Here is a 17,991-nt window from a genome sequence, read left to right on the forward strand (position 1 = left end):
CTTTTTGTGAGCTCGTTTTGTATGAGAGCTTTGGATTCTAGGGTTTCGCTACTCCAAATAGGTCATGGTGGCATTTTCGATATAACGTTTTCTATGCGAAGCTTAAGAAGCTAAAAAACAAACCCATTTATCTGCAATTATTTTGAACCTCAGGTCCAAATTTCTGATCTTGTCTCGATATATTTTCAGAGATATGATCTAAGGAAGTTAGGGTTTTTGCAAGCTCCAAACTTTGATCGCAAACAGGTCAAAGTGGAATTGTTGCTATAATGTTTTTTCTACGAAAGTTAAGTCTTTGAAGTTAAAACTCATTTGAGTCAAAAGCTTGGTGAATCTTGGACCTAAATTACAGATCTTGTTTCGCTATAATTTCGGCGATATTGTCCAAGACATTTAGAGTTTGTGTAGGCTCCCTAATTACATCCCAAACAGGTGACCTGGGGAAAATCGACATAACTTTCTCTCTGAGCATCAGATTGAAATTTTGTAAAAGGTTACAGAAAGCGGACAAGCTATAGCTTTCTTTGTAAAGGTTTTAGGTCCTAAGATCACAAAAGTGACACATGATTCTTCGTACAAGCTCGCTCTACTGAACTAGTCTATAATCAGGTCATGGTGGGAGATTTAGCATAACTATTCCGTGGAGAATCCAATCATGATGAGACATGTGGGGTTGGAAAGAGGACTCGTAGGGCTATTGGAGGATGTAATTTTAGACCTTGGAGATTCGAAATTACATAGATATAAGATATTCAATATCAATTTCCTGCAAAGTGAAACAATGTGTGTAGGTTTTATAGTTTTGCATAAATTTGGATGAAAAATTGGTTTGAAGGAATTCAAAGGGAATGGAAGCTAAGATGGATGCTATAGAAGAAAAACTTGAAGGAAACATGGAAGATTTGAAGATATAATTGATGAAGTTGCTACAAGAAATGATTACAAATGGCGAAAGGGTAGTAAAGGAAACTCATGATGACAAGAAATGAAATGTTAATCATGATTTCATAGAATCTAATCTTGGATTGAATATTGATCATGTTCCAAAGATCGATATGAGGAGTTTTGATGGCAAGTATCTCGTAACATGCATACTATAGATAGAGCAATATTTCAATCTTCATAATGTTCAAAACACACAAAAGGTACACATTGCAACTTTATACTTGGAACCAAATTAGTTTGTATGGTATCGATGACTTTTCTCTCGTAAAAAAATTGTCACTTGGGAATATTTTATGGAAGAAATGATAGCACGTCATGGGGATATAAAAAGCAACACCTTTGTTAGCCAATTGATAAATCTCAAACAAAAAGGTTCAATGATGGAGCACATTGAGGACATCCAAAAATTGAATATAAGGGTAAAAGTTATTCGAGAGGATCATAGGATTGATGTGCTCATGGGGACTTTAAAGGATAACATCCAACATGATGTTCGCCTTTGGGAACCCGATTCATTGGAGAAGGCATTTAGGTTGGCAAGAAAAATGGAAAGAAAAATTATGGAAACAAGGGAGGTTACCACTCATAACTATAAAGATGGAAGTCTTTTTTCTCCTAGGTTTTCACCACCTACAAGGTTGACACCACAACAATTGGAAGAAAAAAGAACAAAAGTGCTTTGTTACAATTGTGATAATAAATACACTAAAGGTCCTAAGCGTGCTGAGAAGAAATTAATTTACATCGATGGGGAAGAGGAGCAAGAAAAGGAACAAGAAATGTCAAAATAAGAGAATATAGACCAACAACCAATCCCAGAGAAAGAATAAATTAATATGACCATATCTTGTAATTCATTGATAAGAATTACCACTCCTCAAACTCTCAAGATAGAAGGGCATATCAAGAAGAAAAATGTGATAGTGTTGATTGATTCGGGTAGTACCCATAATTTTATTCATTGTAAGATAGCTAAGGAATTGAATTGCTTCCTATATCGAGAACCAGAGCATCAAGTAATGGTTGAAAATGGAGGAAGAATAGATTTCTATGGAAAGTGCCATAATATCAAGTTGTCCATGGGATAATATGTCTTGAATATTCCAATTATTTCCATTCCATTGGGTGGTGCAGATGTTGTACAAGTAGTCCAATGGCTATAATCATAGGGTTTGATAACTCTTAATTTTCAAGAACTTTTCTTGATTTTTTTTTGGGAACGAAAGGAATTTGAATTAAAGGTTATCGAAGGGAAACCGAGAAAAATAATCATCTCTAATAGCATGAAAAAGCTTCTAAGGAAAGAACAATGGGGCATAATTGCACAATTACGTTCACTAAAGGTTCCCACATCAAAATCATCTATTTCTTTGAATCTCCAACATGTTTTGGACAATCATTCCAAGGTGTTTGAGACTCCCAAAGCCCTCCCACCTCTCCGTGACCATGATGATGCTATTAATTTGATTCTAGTAAGCGTTTCCCCAAACATGACGGATTGCAAATGTCCATATGTTCAAAAGAGTGAAATTGAATGTATGGTTGTATAAATGCTAGAGGTTGGTATAATTCAACCTATTCAAAGTTCTTTATCTGCTCTAGTGGTAGTGGTACACAAGAAGGATGGATCATGGCACATATTTTTTATTATATGGAGCTCAACAATCTTACTATTAAAGATAAATTTCCCATTCCTGTCATTGATGAATTATTGGATGAATTACATGGAGCAATTTACTTCTCCAAGTTGGATATTCATTTACGATATCATCAAATCAGAATGAAAATTGAAGACATTCCAAAAATAACATTTAGAAATCATGAGGGTCATTATGAATTTTTGGTCATGCCTTTTGGCCTTACCAATGCACCTTCTACATTTCAAGGTTTGATGAATTCCATTTTCAAACCCTTCCTTAGAAAAATTGTGTTAGTATTTTTTGATGATATACTAATCTACAAAAAGACTTCGAAGGATCATGTTCAACATGTTGAGAGGGTGCTCAAATTATTTGAGGAGAAACAATTGTATGCAAAATGCTCCAAATATTTCTTTGGAGTACAAGAGGTGGAATATTTGGGTACTAAGTTAGCGCATAGTTGATCCTATCTTCTTAAATCTAATGGGAAAAATGAGATAGTGAAAAAATGTTTGGAAGGATATCTTCGTTTCTTTGTATCTGATAAATGGACACAATGGCTAAAGTGGTTGCTTCTATCTGAGTGGTGGTATAACACTTCCTTCCATACTGCAACAAAAATTACCCCATTTATAGAACTTTTTGGATATCATGCACCGTCGATCACATCATCTTTAAAAGAAAATTCTAAGGTTCAAGCACTAGAAGTTCACATCAATCATCGATAACAAGTTCTCAAAATCTTAAAGGATAACCTCGCTTTGGCACATAATAGAATCAAACAACAAGAAGATCAACATCGTAGTGAAAGCATTTTGGATGTAGGTGACTGGGTATTTCTACGACTACATCCGTACAAACAAATGTCCATCATGGAAGCTAAGAAGGATAATAGATTATCACCAAAGTATTATGGTCCCTACAAGGTGTTACAAAATATTGGTACTATGGCATACAAGTTGGAGCTTCCTACATCTTCCCGCGTGCACTCATTTTTCCATGTTTCATGCTTAAAGAAGGTTATAGGTGAGAAGATCCCAGTTCAAAAAATATTGCTAGAAGTTGATGAGGAAGGAAAAATCATATTGAAAACAGGAGCCATAAAAAAATAAGTTGACAGCTATGAAATCGATCAAGTTTAGAGTATCTCATCAAGTGGAAGAACTTACCTGCTAAAGATTCCACATGGGAGGATGACAATTTTATACAGAAGCATCCAAGCATTGAGGACAACACTTTTGGTAGTAGAGGGGTATGTTAGGTCCCTATACTACTAATTTAACTCCTTATTGTTCTTAGTGAAACCCCCTTAGTGTATTATTGTGCCCATATAGTCCCCATGTTGTTATTATTATTCCCCATAGAAGCCCACTATTGTTATTGTTGTGCCTCTGCAATATTATTGTTATGTAAGCTTTGATTATATTGGGAACCTTATACTCCTATATATAAAAAGGAGGTATTTTCATTTGTATAATCCAAGAATTTTTCATTTATGTAATGTAAAGGATATTGCTTCCTCGAAGAGGCTGATTTTTAAGTTGTTGATCTATCTTTTCTATATTTTTATGAGTTGGTTTCATAACACAATATGTCATGGACCCGTTGATGGATGTGTTGAATGTGCTCAATGAAGTTGTTAGCCCTATTAGCTTTAGACTGGACATGAGTTGAATCTTTCTGAGTAGCTGCAAATGGTATGGCCACATCAATGGGACATAGTTGGTGGAATCCCAATTCCACCTGAAACGACTTGTGGCACCTTGAGCTATGGAGAGCTATGTTGTAGCTGTGCTAGACATAGGCGATACTATCATCCCATGTGCATGGATGCTTTGAGTTGTACACATGAAAAATGTGTACGATCATCCTGTTGACGACCTAGATTTGGCCATCATTTTAGGGGTGGAAAGTCGTGGAATTAGTGAGCTTGGTATCTAGCATCGACTAGAGAATTGACCAAAATTTACTTAGGAACCTACTGTCACGATCTAAGATAATGGAATATGGGATCCCAAAGTGTTCCCACACTCGCTCAAAGAATAAATTAGCAATGGCTTCTACTATGATACTTTTCTTGCAGGCTGCAAGAATGGCCATCTTAGAGAATCTATTGACGACCATGAAAACATAGTCGTTTCCATTCTTAGTAGAAGGAAGGCCCAACATGTAATCCATGGAGATGGATTCCCAGGGTTGAATAGGATTAGGCAGAGTAGTGTATGAGCCTTCCTTCTTGATGGTTCGTTTAGAAATGGCGTAGGAAATGCATGATCTAATGTAATTCCCAACATCTTGTTGAAGGTTCGCCAATAAAAATACTTCTACAGTTGTTAGGTCCCTGTAATACTAGTGATTCCACCTTTACTATTGTCATTTTAGCTGCTATTATTATGGTTGTTCCCTTATATTATTATTTTTATGTCGAATTTGATTATATTGTGACCCCTTAAACTCCTATATATATAAAGGAGGTTTTTTCATTTGTATCATCCAAGAATTGTTCATTTGGTAATGTAAAGGAGGTTCCCCCCTTGAAGACGCTAATTTTGAAGTCGTTGATCTATTTTTCTATCTTTTTGTGAGCTGGTTTCATAACATTTGGTATCAGAGCCTTTGGATTCTAGTGTTTCACTACTCCAAACAGGTCATCGTGGAATTTCCGCTATACGTTTTTTTTACGACATTGCAAAAGCAGAAATTAAAACCCATTTGAGCCGAAATCACGATGAAACTTGGGTCCGCATTTCAAAGCTTTTATAGCTATATTTTTGAAGATAGGATCGAAGGAAGTTAGGGTTTTGGAGGCTCCTAAATTATATCTCAGAAAGGTGACCTGGGGAAAATCGTCATAACTTTCTCTCTGAGCATCAAATTGAAATTTCATAACATGTTACAGAAACAGAACTTCCTGTAGTTTTGCGTGTATTAGTTTTAGGTCGTCAGGTCGAAACAGTGACACATGGAACTTGATACAAGTTTTCTCTACTGAACTAGTCTATAATCAGGCCATCATGGGAGATTTGGAATAACTCTCCCTTGGATGATCCAATATTGATAAAAATTGTAGGGTTGCAAAGAGGACTAATAGGGCTACCACAGGATGCAATTTCAGAACATAGAGATATCTAGTTCCTACAAAGTGAAAAATGGTGTCTAGTTTTTTTAAAATTTTGCATTAGTTTGGTTTGAAAAAATAGTTTGAAGGGATTCAAAGGTCATCGTGAAGCATAATTATCATTAATTGATGCCCTGAAGAAAGAAAATGGAAACACCTAGTAAGAATCCTGAAACCTCTAGCATGACTCATGAAGCTAAGATGAATGATGTGGAAGCTAAGATGGATGGCATAGAAGAAAAAATTACAGGAAACATAGAAGATTTGAACAGATATTTGACAAAGTTGTTGCAAGAAATACCTACTAATAGTGAAAGGGTAGTAAAGGAAACTCATGATGCGCACAAAAGAAATGTTAATCATGATTTCATAGACTCTAATGTTGGATTGAATACCCACCATGTTCCAAAGATCAATATGAGGAAGTTTGATGGCAAGGATCCCGTAACATGCATACTACATATGGAGAAATATTTTGATCTCCATAATATGAAAAACACACAAAATGTACACATTGAAACATTATATTTGGAACCAAATCAGTTTTTATTGTATCGATGGCTTTGCTCTTGTAAAAAAATTGTCAATTGGGAAATGTTTACAGAAGAAATGGTAGCACATTATGAGGATACAAAAGTAACACCTTTTTTAGCCAATTGATAAGTCTCGAACAAAGTGGTTCAAAGATGGACCACATTGAGGACTTCCAAAAATTGAATATAAGGGTAAAATATATTCTAGAGGAGCATAGAATAGATGTGTTCATAGGGACATTAAAGGATAACATCAAACATGAAGTTCTCCATTGGGAACCTGACTCATTGGAGAAGGTATTCAGGTTGGGAAGAAAAATGGAAAGAAAAATTATGCCAACGAAGAAGACTACCACTCAAAACTATAAATATGGAAGTTTTGTTGCCCCTACCCTTCCACAACCTACAAGGTTGAAACCATAAAAATTGGAAGAAAAAATATAAAAAGGGCTTTGTTGCAGTTGTGATAGAAAATACACTAAAGGTTATAAGAGTGTTTAGGATAATTTACTTTACATAGATTTTGAAGAGGAAGAAGAAAAGGAACAAAAAACATCAAAAGAAGAGGATATACACCGGGAGAAAACCCTAGAAAAAGAAGATATGAATTCGAGCATATCTTGTAATGCACTAGCTGGAATTACCATTCAAACTACCAAGATAAAAGGACATGTCTACAAGAAAAAGGTAATAGTTTTGATTGATTCGGGAAGTACCCATAAATTTATTCATTGTCAGATAGGCAATGAATTGAATTGCTTCCTATATCTAGCACCAGAGAGTCAGGTGATGGTTTGAAGTGGAGGAACCATAAATTTCTCTGGAATGTTCCATAATATCAAGCTATCCATGGGAGAATATGTATTGAATAGCCCAATTCATTCCATTCCAATGGGTTGTCCTCATGTTCTACTAGGAGTCCAATGGATACAATATTTGGGTATAATAGCTTTTAGTTTTCAAGAATTTTTCATGATTTTCTTTTCAGAAGGAAAGGAAGTTGAATTAACGGGTATCGTAGGGAAACTGGGAAAGATAATCATCTCTAATGGAATGACACAGCTTCTAAAGAAGTAGCAACGAGGTGTAATTACACAATTATGTTCGCTAGAGGTTCCCACATCAAAATCATATATTTCTCCAGATCTCCAAAATTTCTTGGACAATCATTCAAAGGTCTTTGAGACTCCAAAAAGCCTCCCACCTATTCGTGATCATGATCATTCTATTCATTTGATTCAAGGAACTGTTCCTCCAAACATCAAGCCTTGCAGATATCCCTATGCCCAAAAGAGTGAAATTGAACATATGGTTGTAGAAATGCTAGAGGATGGTATAATTTGACCTAGTCAAAGCTCTTTCTCTCCTCCAGTAGTATTGGTGCACAAGAAGGATGGATCATGGCACATGTGTCCCGATTATAGGGAGCTCAACAAGCTCACTATAAAAGATAAATTTCCCATTCATGTCATTGATGAATTATTGGATGAATTGCATGGATCAATTTACTTCACCAAGTTAGATCTTCGTTAAGGATATCATCAAATCAATATGAAGATTGAAGTCATTCCAGAAACAACATTTAGAACTCATGAGGGTGATTATGAATTTTTATTCATGCGTTTTGGCCTTACCAATGCACCTTCTACATTTCAAGCTTTGATGAATTCCATTTTCGAACCCTTTCTTTGAAAATTTATGTTAGTATTTTTTGATGATGTACTAATCTACATCAAGTCTTAGAAGTATCATGTTCAACATGTTGACAAGGTGCTCAAACAATTGGAGGAGAAACAATTATATGAAAAAATCTTCAAATGTTTTTTTGAGTATAAGAGGTGGAATATCTCGGTCATATTGTATCTCATGAAGGTGTTAAGGTATACTATAACAAAATTAAAGCCATTAAGGAATGGAAAATCCCCACATCCATAAATAATCTGCGAGTATTTCTTAGGGTGACAGGGTATTATCACAAGTTTGTTAAGAATTATGGGAGAATAGCAACACCTCTAACAACATTATTGAAGAAATATTCATTTTCATGGACTCTAGAAGCAATGGAGGCCTTTGAACATCTTAAAGAGGCAATGTGTCAAGCATTGGTCTTAGCTACACTAGAATTCAAAAAAACCTTTATTGTGGAATGTGATGCCTTAGGAAATGGAAATGGTCCTAATTTATTGCAAGAAGAAAGAACCATTTCTTTCTAAATTCATCCAATTAAAGGAAAGTATTTACAAAAAGTTATTTATGAGAAGGAAATGTTGGTAATACTAAATTCACTTAAGAAATGGCGACCCTACCTAATGGGAAGACACTTCAAAGTAAAAACGGATCATGATAGTCTTAAATAATTTTCAGAACAAATATTATATTTATAACAGAAGCATAAAGGGATCACAAAGATGTTGGGTTATGACTTTGAAATCATCTACAAAAAAGGGAATAAAGATGTTGTGGCAAATGCACTCTCAAGAAATCATGAGGATGTGGAAGCATTTCTTTGCACCATTTCTATTATCCAACCAGATTGGATAACCTAAGTAAGGAATGAATGGAAGAATGATGAAGAAATGTGGGGACTCATTCAAAAGTTACAACAATATCCCAGTACATCTGATACATTTAGCTGGAAAAATGATTAGTTATGATACAATGATCGCTTATAATTATGTAAGAATTCCCAACTCAGATAAAATATTCTTATGGAATTGCACACCTCTTCCTTAGCACAGCACTCAGGATTTTTAAAAAATTACCACAGGGTGGAGAAGGAATTTTTTTGGATGGCCTTAAATCAGATATTCAAAATTTTGTGGCAGAATGTTTGGTTTTCCAACAAAATAAAGTTGAAACATTTAAGACCCCAAGTCTATTACAACCTTTATCGATTCCAATCCAATGTTGGGAGGACGCTTCAATGGATTTTATCGTAAGTTTACCCATGTCCGAAGGAAATATTGTCATCATGGTGGTACTTGAAATACTTACCAAGTATGCACACTTTTGCGCATTATCTCATCCATTTAAAGCCAATACAGTTTCTACTGCATTTATGGAAACAATTCAAAAGTTGGTTGGAAACCCAAAGATTATTGTAAGCGACATAGATAACATTTTCATTGGAATTTTTTCGATAGAATTATTTTCTTGTCTTGCTACTGAGTTAGCTCATAGATCAAATTGTCATCCTCAATCTGATGGGAAAACTGATATAGTAAACAAATGTTTGGAAGGGTATATTTGTTACTTTATATCTAATAAACATGCACAATGGGTCAAATGGCTACCTATAGCTGAATGGTGCTAAAGCATATCCTTCCATACTACAACAAAAATGACCCCATTTATGGCACGTTATGGATATCATACTTCGTCCATCACATTATATTTATAAGAAAATTATAAGGTTCAAGTAGTGGAAAATCACAACGATCATGAATAACAAGTTCTCCAACTCCTAAAAGGATAACCTCACTTTGGCACAGAATAGAATGAAACAACATGTAAATCAACATCGTAGTGAAAGAAGTTTTGATGTAGGTGACTAGGTATTCCTATGGCTACAACCATGTAAAAAAATCCCCCTCAAGCAAGCTTAGAAGGATAATAAGTTATCAACAAAGTACTATGGTCTATACAAGGTGTTGCAACATATTGATACTAAGGCATAAAAACTAGAGCTTCCTTCAGCTTCCCAAGTGCACCTAGTTTTCCATGTTTCATGCTTAAACAAGGTTATAGGGGACAAGCTCCCAGTTCAAACAGTATTGCCAGAACTTGACGTAGAGGGAAAAATCATATTGGAACCTAAAGAAGTCACAACAACAAGAACTCGACAACTACGAAATCGATCAATTTCGAAGAATCTCATCAAGTGGAAGAACTTACCCACTGATGTTTCCACATGGGAGGATGAGAATTTTATACAGAAGCATCCAGAACTACTCAAGCATTGAGGATAAAACTTTTTTGAAGGAGAAGGGCATGTTAGGTTCCTATAATACTTGTGATTCCCCCATTACTATTTTCATTGTAGCCCTATTATTATTGTTATTCCCTTATATTATTATTGGTATATCAACATTGATTATATTGTGACCCCTTAAAGTCCTATATATAGAAAGCAGATTTTATCATTTGTATCATCAAAGAATTGTTCATTTGTTCAATGTAAAGGATGTTCCCCCTCGAAGAGGCTAACTTTGAAGTCGTTGATACATATTTTCTATCTTTTTGTGAGCTAGTTTCATAACAATAACTCTATCGCCTTTTTCTCTAGCCCGAAATGTCCAGCGACCTCACTGTAATATGCCTCCCAAATAATCTTGGCACACTCATTTAAAGGAACACAAAGGTGTCCCAGGTGGCACACCAATGCATCTTGGAGTTGAAAATTTGGAACTTGCTTGCCTTCAAGGGGCGTCTGTTATGTTTTGCCAAAATCTAGATCACTCTTGAAAAGATTCAACCTCCCCGTAGTCTTGTGTCCACAAGAGTCAAGTAGAGTGGTTAGCACCATGAATGACACTCGGTTGAGGTGGTTTAGAAAATTTTTGGTGCTACCCTTCTTGTAATTAATGTTCAAATGGAATTGTTGTAGGTATGTGGGCCATTCATTATGGTGATATTTCTGCAACTTCCCCTGTGTCTATATAAACTAATGGGGTTGGTGGTCTATGTGGTTGATCATTTCCTTTCCCGGAATGTAATGTTTCCATTGTCAGTAGACTTACACAATGGAATAAATCTCTTTGCATAAGTGGCATACTTTCAGACTGTGTCTAAAAGCATCTCACTTTGATATGCCACGGGATTCCAATGCTAAGTAATAACTACACCAATATCATATTTGGAGGAATCTATCTTGATCTGAAATGGTTGATGCAAGTCTAGTAATGTGAGCACTAGTGCAGAGCAAAGGCGATGCTTCAACTCAAAAAAATCCTTCTGATGGGATTCATAACAAAAGAAAATTTATTTTTCTCCTCCCTTTGTGACTTGAATGAAAGGCCAAGTGATATGAGAGAACCCCAACACAAACCTATAGTACAAGTTGGCAAGCCCCACAAAGCTGTAGAGATTTGTTAGAGTAGTTGTGGCTAGCCAGTCCGAAATTACTTGTATGTTGGCTGGGTCCACATGCAGACCCTGTTCATCAATGATGTACCCTAGATATTGAACTTGGGTCGTATCAAAAGTGAATTTCTCCAAATTAGCACATAACTTGTGTTGTCGCATGGTTTGGAGGACCTATTGAATATATTGGAGGTTCTTTTCCCAACTCTAGCTAAATATTAGAATGTCCCCTACATACACCATCATGAATGAGTTAGTGAAGTGTCACAAGATTTCATCCATCAGCCTCATGAAGGTTGCAGGGGCATTCATCAACCTGAAAGACATGACCAATTATTCGAATACTCCCTCCTTTGATTTGAAGGAAGTCTTCCACGCATCAGAGGGTTTGATTGGTACATGGTGATAACTGGACTTCAACTTAATCTTGCTAGAACATTTCACCCCCTTAAACTAGTCTGGAAGGTCATTAATCTATGGGATTGGATACCTATTCTGGAAAATGATCTTATTCAGTGTGTGATAATCAATACAGAGTCTCTAAGTCCCGTCCATCTTATGTACCAACATGATCAGGATCCTACAGGGCGATGAAATTTTCCTAATATTCCCTTTCTGTAACAACTCCTAAATCTGCCTCTTGATTTCATCATTATCCATAATAGAGTGTCGATAGATCGGTCCATTGGGTAGTGGCCCGTCTAGGGTAAGATTAATGGGGTACTTGACTTGAGAGTGTAGAGGTACACCTATAGGTGAGGTGTGTTAGAAAATTATATCTGACAGAGGAATGAAACACATAAAATATTGCAGAAATATAAAAACGGAAAATGCGTAAAAAAAGAGAGACATAGATATACATGGTTCACTCAATTTAGGCTACGTCCATAGAGAAAGAACCAATCCTTCATTTTATATTATCTAGCAAAATGAAGAGATAAAACCTACAACAGATCCAATGTAATTCCCTCTTCACTGTCACACAATCTCCTCCCTCTTTCTCACTCAGAATATACATCTGCACACATGCAATACAATTCCCTCATATATAGTGAGGGGTTTCATTCTAGGAAAAAAAAACCATAAATTAAACGTAACTTCTACTGTCATATTTCTGCTTAATGAAAGGCCCAGAATAAATACGAAATTACAACATTTTACAAGGCAATTTTACATTTGCCCCATTGGACCCCCTTGGTGGTGTTGCCATTGCTTTCACAAAATTTGGGCTTGATTAGACTACTGATCAAGTAGACTCTGAGTAACTCTTTCAAACCAATCTTTTGGTTGAGGCTTAGCCTCCTCAACCTGAGAGGGCTCTCTCAATAGTTTTAAGATTTTTGATTAATGATTAGATGGCTAACTCTAGGAATAAAAATGGACAAAATGTATAACTAGTTGAATCATAGATTAGAAAACATCTATTGGGCTATGGAGACAAGGTAGTCTTCAACAAAACATCATAATCAGATAAACATGGAAGTCAAGGAACTTGGAGTTTAGGTTTATAAGTGAAACAGTAACACAGTGAATAAACACAATTTACAAGCATGTGGAGGAAGTTTGAGCATTTTCCAATGAATTCTATGTAACACATGCTCATACCACTGCAAATAAGTAATTGAAAAAGGCCATAGAAATATAAAACGCATAAACCCCTTGTGAATCTTGAGTAGTAAAACTGTTCTTGGTATTAAGTTTGAGAAACACACAGTCTGCTACAGTAACACAAATTCTTTTTCTGATCAAATTGCTAACCCAGAGGAATTTGATATCATGCTTCATATAGAATTTTTACAACCTTGGATTCTATGATCCATCCTTAGGAGAATTCGAATTTCTAAAATTGACACCTATCTACTCATAAAACAAACTTCTTAATTACAAATGGATAGCTAACTGTCTTTTAGGAGTCTTAATACAAATACGAGTGAAACTACTAAAACATGTTTCAACAACCTTATCTATGACTTAAATACATTCTTTGACAGCTACTAATCCATGTCTTCGACCTTTATGATGTCTCCAACATTGTTACAAATGCTATTGATTCATGACCTAACTGTCTTAAAAACAAGGAGACAAAGTTCCTCGTTTTTAGACCTTAATCCTTTATGCTTATCTTCGAGCAGTTTTATTGGCATTGATGATTGTTTCATACATGTGAGATGTGTTAGAAATCCATTAAAACTTCAGTTTTCCACCTATGCAAAAAGAGAACCTTGAACAAGTGGAGAAGAAGATGAAACATGACTGCGCTATGAAAAAAGTCTGTTTTCGTAGGGCAGCTTTTATATCACTGTAAAATACTTCTTTGAACCATTCTTTTTCCATCTCTACAATCTGAAACTTCATCTATGATCTTCATATGTCTACCAGCAACATCAAAACTTGAAAGTTATTAGACCTTACCTCCAAAATACATATATAAACTGTTAAAAGTTCACCTTCAGTAGTTTCGTAGCACGCTATGAAAATGTTGCTTATGCTCTTTTCTCAACACAGTTTTGAAAAATTTGAAGTTTGGGGATTTTCAAAATTTAATAAGGACTGATATGATCAGCAAGAACCAAAACAACTTAACTTTATAAGATTTTCCTCTTCAAAAACGATCTTCTTTTTAATATCAACACTGATTTAAGATATATCTTTTATTGCCCTGATACTCTTTGTCATGCTCTGATACTCTTTTTCATGCTGATCTAGAACTGTTTTAAATATGTTTTACCTTTCTCCCTCCTCAAGAAACAACCTTTTCACCTTCCACCACTTCATAAACCAATAAAAATAACTCTGTTTTTCCTGAAAAAGAAGGTTGCACTCCTGAGTTCCTATCTCTTGGTCCCTGATAGATGTTACAAGAAAGGATGAGGTTTTTATAGATAGGAATGTTTATAAGAAAAATTTGTCTCAGGTTTTTGAAAACCAGCTTCAGCTGTTTGGAATTTGCATTATAAAATCATGTACAAAACAAGAAAAACTTAGAATTCTGAAAATACGTCTCAAAGGAAACTTCGAATCGCCAAATTGCTAGCACTTGTGAGAAATTTGAAAGAGGTTTTTGTTCCTAGTTACATTCTTAGAAAAAACCTCCTTCATATTTTTGAAACTCATCTTAATTTTCCTAAAAATTCCTTTTGAAACCAACAGCTCAAAACATTCCAAGAAACACACAAATCCCCTTGCAACTCCTAGTAGAAAAACATGTAACTTGTTTGGATGAAAGCATGTGTGAAGCTGAGGTTGTTGATGATCAGTTAAATCTATATAGGCTCCTATCCAAACACATAGCCTTATTTTTATGCTTTCATATTCATGGAAATTTCCCTTTATAACCCAAACTGCCCTCTTAAAAATATGATACATGTAAAGAACTATTTGGACAGCAAGCTGTTTGTCACAAAGTTAACTTTTCAAAGGTGACAACTGATGGGTACATGCAAAGGTTGAAAAGGAGTTTTCAATTTCTCGGGAACCCCCTTGGAAGTTGACTACTAAAAACATAAAAACAGGGTTTTTGCCTAATAGTGTGCTACGAAACTAGCTTGTTTTTGTAGTGCAAATCATCTTTTTTGAACTAGCTACGCTACAAAACTATAGCTTCTCTTTTATCAAGACTAAAATAACTTTATACCTCCTGAAAATCATGACCAAAGGTAGAGTTGACACAATGATTATTTGAGAATTTTTTGATGATAACAGTGGCTCCACCAGGGATAGTGTGCCCCAGTGATACACTAAGAACCGGTAGCTCCAGTGCTGCTATCCATACTTTAGACTAAAACTATAAAATTCTACCTATTGTACTCCCCAAGATTTAATGATTTCTGCTAGAGGGACTCAAACTGCACCTAGTCAAACTGCTCAGTCAACCTACCCTTAGCTTATTTGCACATTCCTACCTACCCTCTCAGTTGCAATTTCCACTTAAGGTTAGGCAACATGATATTTCCAATAAAGTCAATCAATTGTCTTTTCTGATATTTGAGACTCTTGACTGTATTCGACCTCAAAATAACCATGATAGTGAGATGAACAAATCAACTTATCTTCATAATGCAAATGAAAATGAAATACTGGTGTGCAAAGATTTTCCATGTATTCAATTATAGGGTCAAAGATGACATGGTTAGTTTTATGATCATCATAACATTCTATATCTTCAGACAACTGATTCTCAACCACAAAAGATTCCTTTGATATGCTATCCAACTGCTTTTCTGAATGATTCCCACAAACAATGTAATTTTCCTCACTATTATGATCATTCTTTGATGTAATCTGCTGCAAAGTATGACATAAAAAATCAACCTTTTCCTTTGCCTGAGGGTTATAAAATATATCTTCCAGTATTTGTTTTTGTTGTTTGCAATGATTTTCATACTCTTTATGATCAAAAGAGTGGCAGGTTTGTTACATATTTACATTAATCTCAGAGGATGTAACATAGTTTTCATAAGTAAACCCCTGCTAATTTTCATGTTACATTTTGTGGGATGTTATCCTTTCTTCTTGGTGTTGAAATGTATTTTTCTAAAGAGCCTCTAAAAAGTCTTCATCCATGAATTCATCATCATCATAAAAATACTCCAAGTATTGAATAAAACTCACAGAATGTTTACAAGAATCTTTGACCAGCAATAAGGAGTGAAGGCACTCTTTATACATCTCATAGAATACATCATAGAAATTAACAAGAGAATATAATGAACCATTTTCCAAGCCTTTATACCAAAACCATGCTTTTCCTTCTAAATTGGTCATAAACATCTTCATGAGACAATCTTCAGGGAGCTAAACCTTAAGACTGTGTAAATGAATATGGAACCTAACCAAATGAAGAGCAATATTGTCTTTATTTTTGTCTTTGAATATTGGAAGATCATCTAACAGTTCAACCTTTCGAATAGGATTGGGAAAGCCAGGGATATAAGAACGATCCATGGGGGCATACCTGGCATTCATTCTTGTAATGACACTTATCTTGAAACTTCATCAAGCTACTGATCTTCTACCAGTGGAGTCACCTTCCAATTTTTTATTTGATGTGTGGAGTCGCCAAGGTAGATGTAGCCTCGAACAGCTTCTTGAGCTCTTGCTACCTTCAGAAGTTGAGCTTCTTGATTTTGGGAATGAGTCTCCTAGCAGATGGACCAAAATGTTATCACAAATCTGACCTTGATAGGCTACTGATCAAGTAGACTCTGAGTAATTCTTTCAAACCAATCTTTTGGTTGAGGCTTAGCCTCCTTAACCTGAGAGGGCTCTCTCAATAGGTTTAGGATTTTTGATTAATGATTAGATGGCTAACTCTAGAAATGAAAATGGACAAAAATGTATAACTCGTTGAATCTAAGATTTAGCAAACATCTATTGGGCTATGGAGTCAGTATAGTCTTCAACAAAACATCATAATCAGCTAAACATCGAAGTCAAGGCACTTGGAGTTTAGGTTTATAAGTGAAACAGTAACAGAGTGAATAAACATAGTTTATAAGCATGTGAAGGAAGTTAGAGAATTTGTTAGTGAATTCTAATTAGCACATGCTCATACCACTATAAATAAGTAATTGAAAAAGGCCATAGAAATATCAAACACATAAACCCCTTGTGAATATTAAGTAGTAAAACTGATCTTTGTATTATGTTTGAGAAACACACATTCTACTACAATAACAGAGCTTCTTTTGCTAATCAAATTTCCAACCCTAAGGAATTTGATCTCATGCTTCATATAGTGTTTTTACAACCTTGGATTCTATGATCCATCTTTAGGAGAATTTGAATTTCAAAAATTGACACCTATCTTCTCATAAACAAACTTCTTAATTACAAACTGACATCTAACTTTCTTTTAGGAGTCCTAATACAAATTGGAGTGAAACTCCTAAAACATGTTTCAACAACCTTATCTATGATTTGAATATATTCTTTGATAGCTTCTAATCCATGTCTTCAACCTTTACGATGTCTCCAACATTGTTACAAGCCTTGCTGATTCATGACCTAACTGTCCTAAAAACAAGGAGACAGAGTTCCTCCTTTTTAGCCCTTAATCCTTTATGCTTATCTTCGATAAGTTTTAATGTATTTCTAACACATGTCACGTATATGAAACAATCATCAATGCCAACAAAACTGCTCGATGATAAGCATAAAGGATTAAGGGCTAAAAAGGAGGAACTCTGTCTCTTTGTTTTTAGGATAGTTAGGTCATGAATCAGTAAGGTTTGTAACAATGCTGGAGACATCATAAAGGTCAAAGACATGGATTAGCAGCTGTCAAAGAATGTATTTAAATCATAGATAAGGTTGTTGAAACATGTTTTAGGAGTTTCACTCCTATTTGTATTAGGACTCCTAAAAGATAGTTAGCTCTCAGTTTGTAATTAAGAAATTTGTTTATGAGTAGATAGGTGTCAATTTTAGAAATTCGAATTCTCCTAAACATGGATCATAGAATCCAAGGTTATAAAAACTATATATGAAACATGAGATCAAATTCCTCTGTGTTGGAAATTTGATTAGCAAAATAAGTTGTGTTATTGTAGTAGACTGTGTGTTTCTCAAACTTAATACAGGGATCAGTTTTACTACTGGAGATTCACAAGGGTTTATGTGTTCAATATTTCTATGGCCTTTTTCAATTACTTATTTGCAGTGGTATGAGCAT

Source organism: Pinus tabuliformis, chromosome 8 (genome assembly GCF_031772625.1).
Source record: "Pinus tabuliformis cultivar Carrire ecotype Pingquan chromosome 8, CPIR1, whole genome shotgun sequence".
NCBI classification, from domain to species: domain Eukaryota; kingdom Viridiplantae; phylum Streptophyta; class Pinopsida; order Pinales; family Pinaceae; genus Pinus; species Pinus tabuliformis.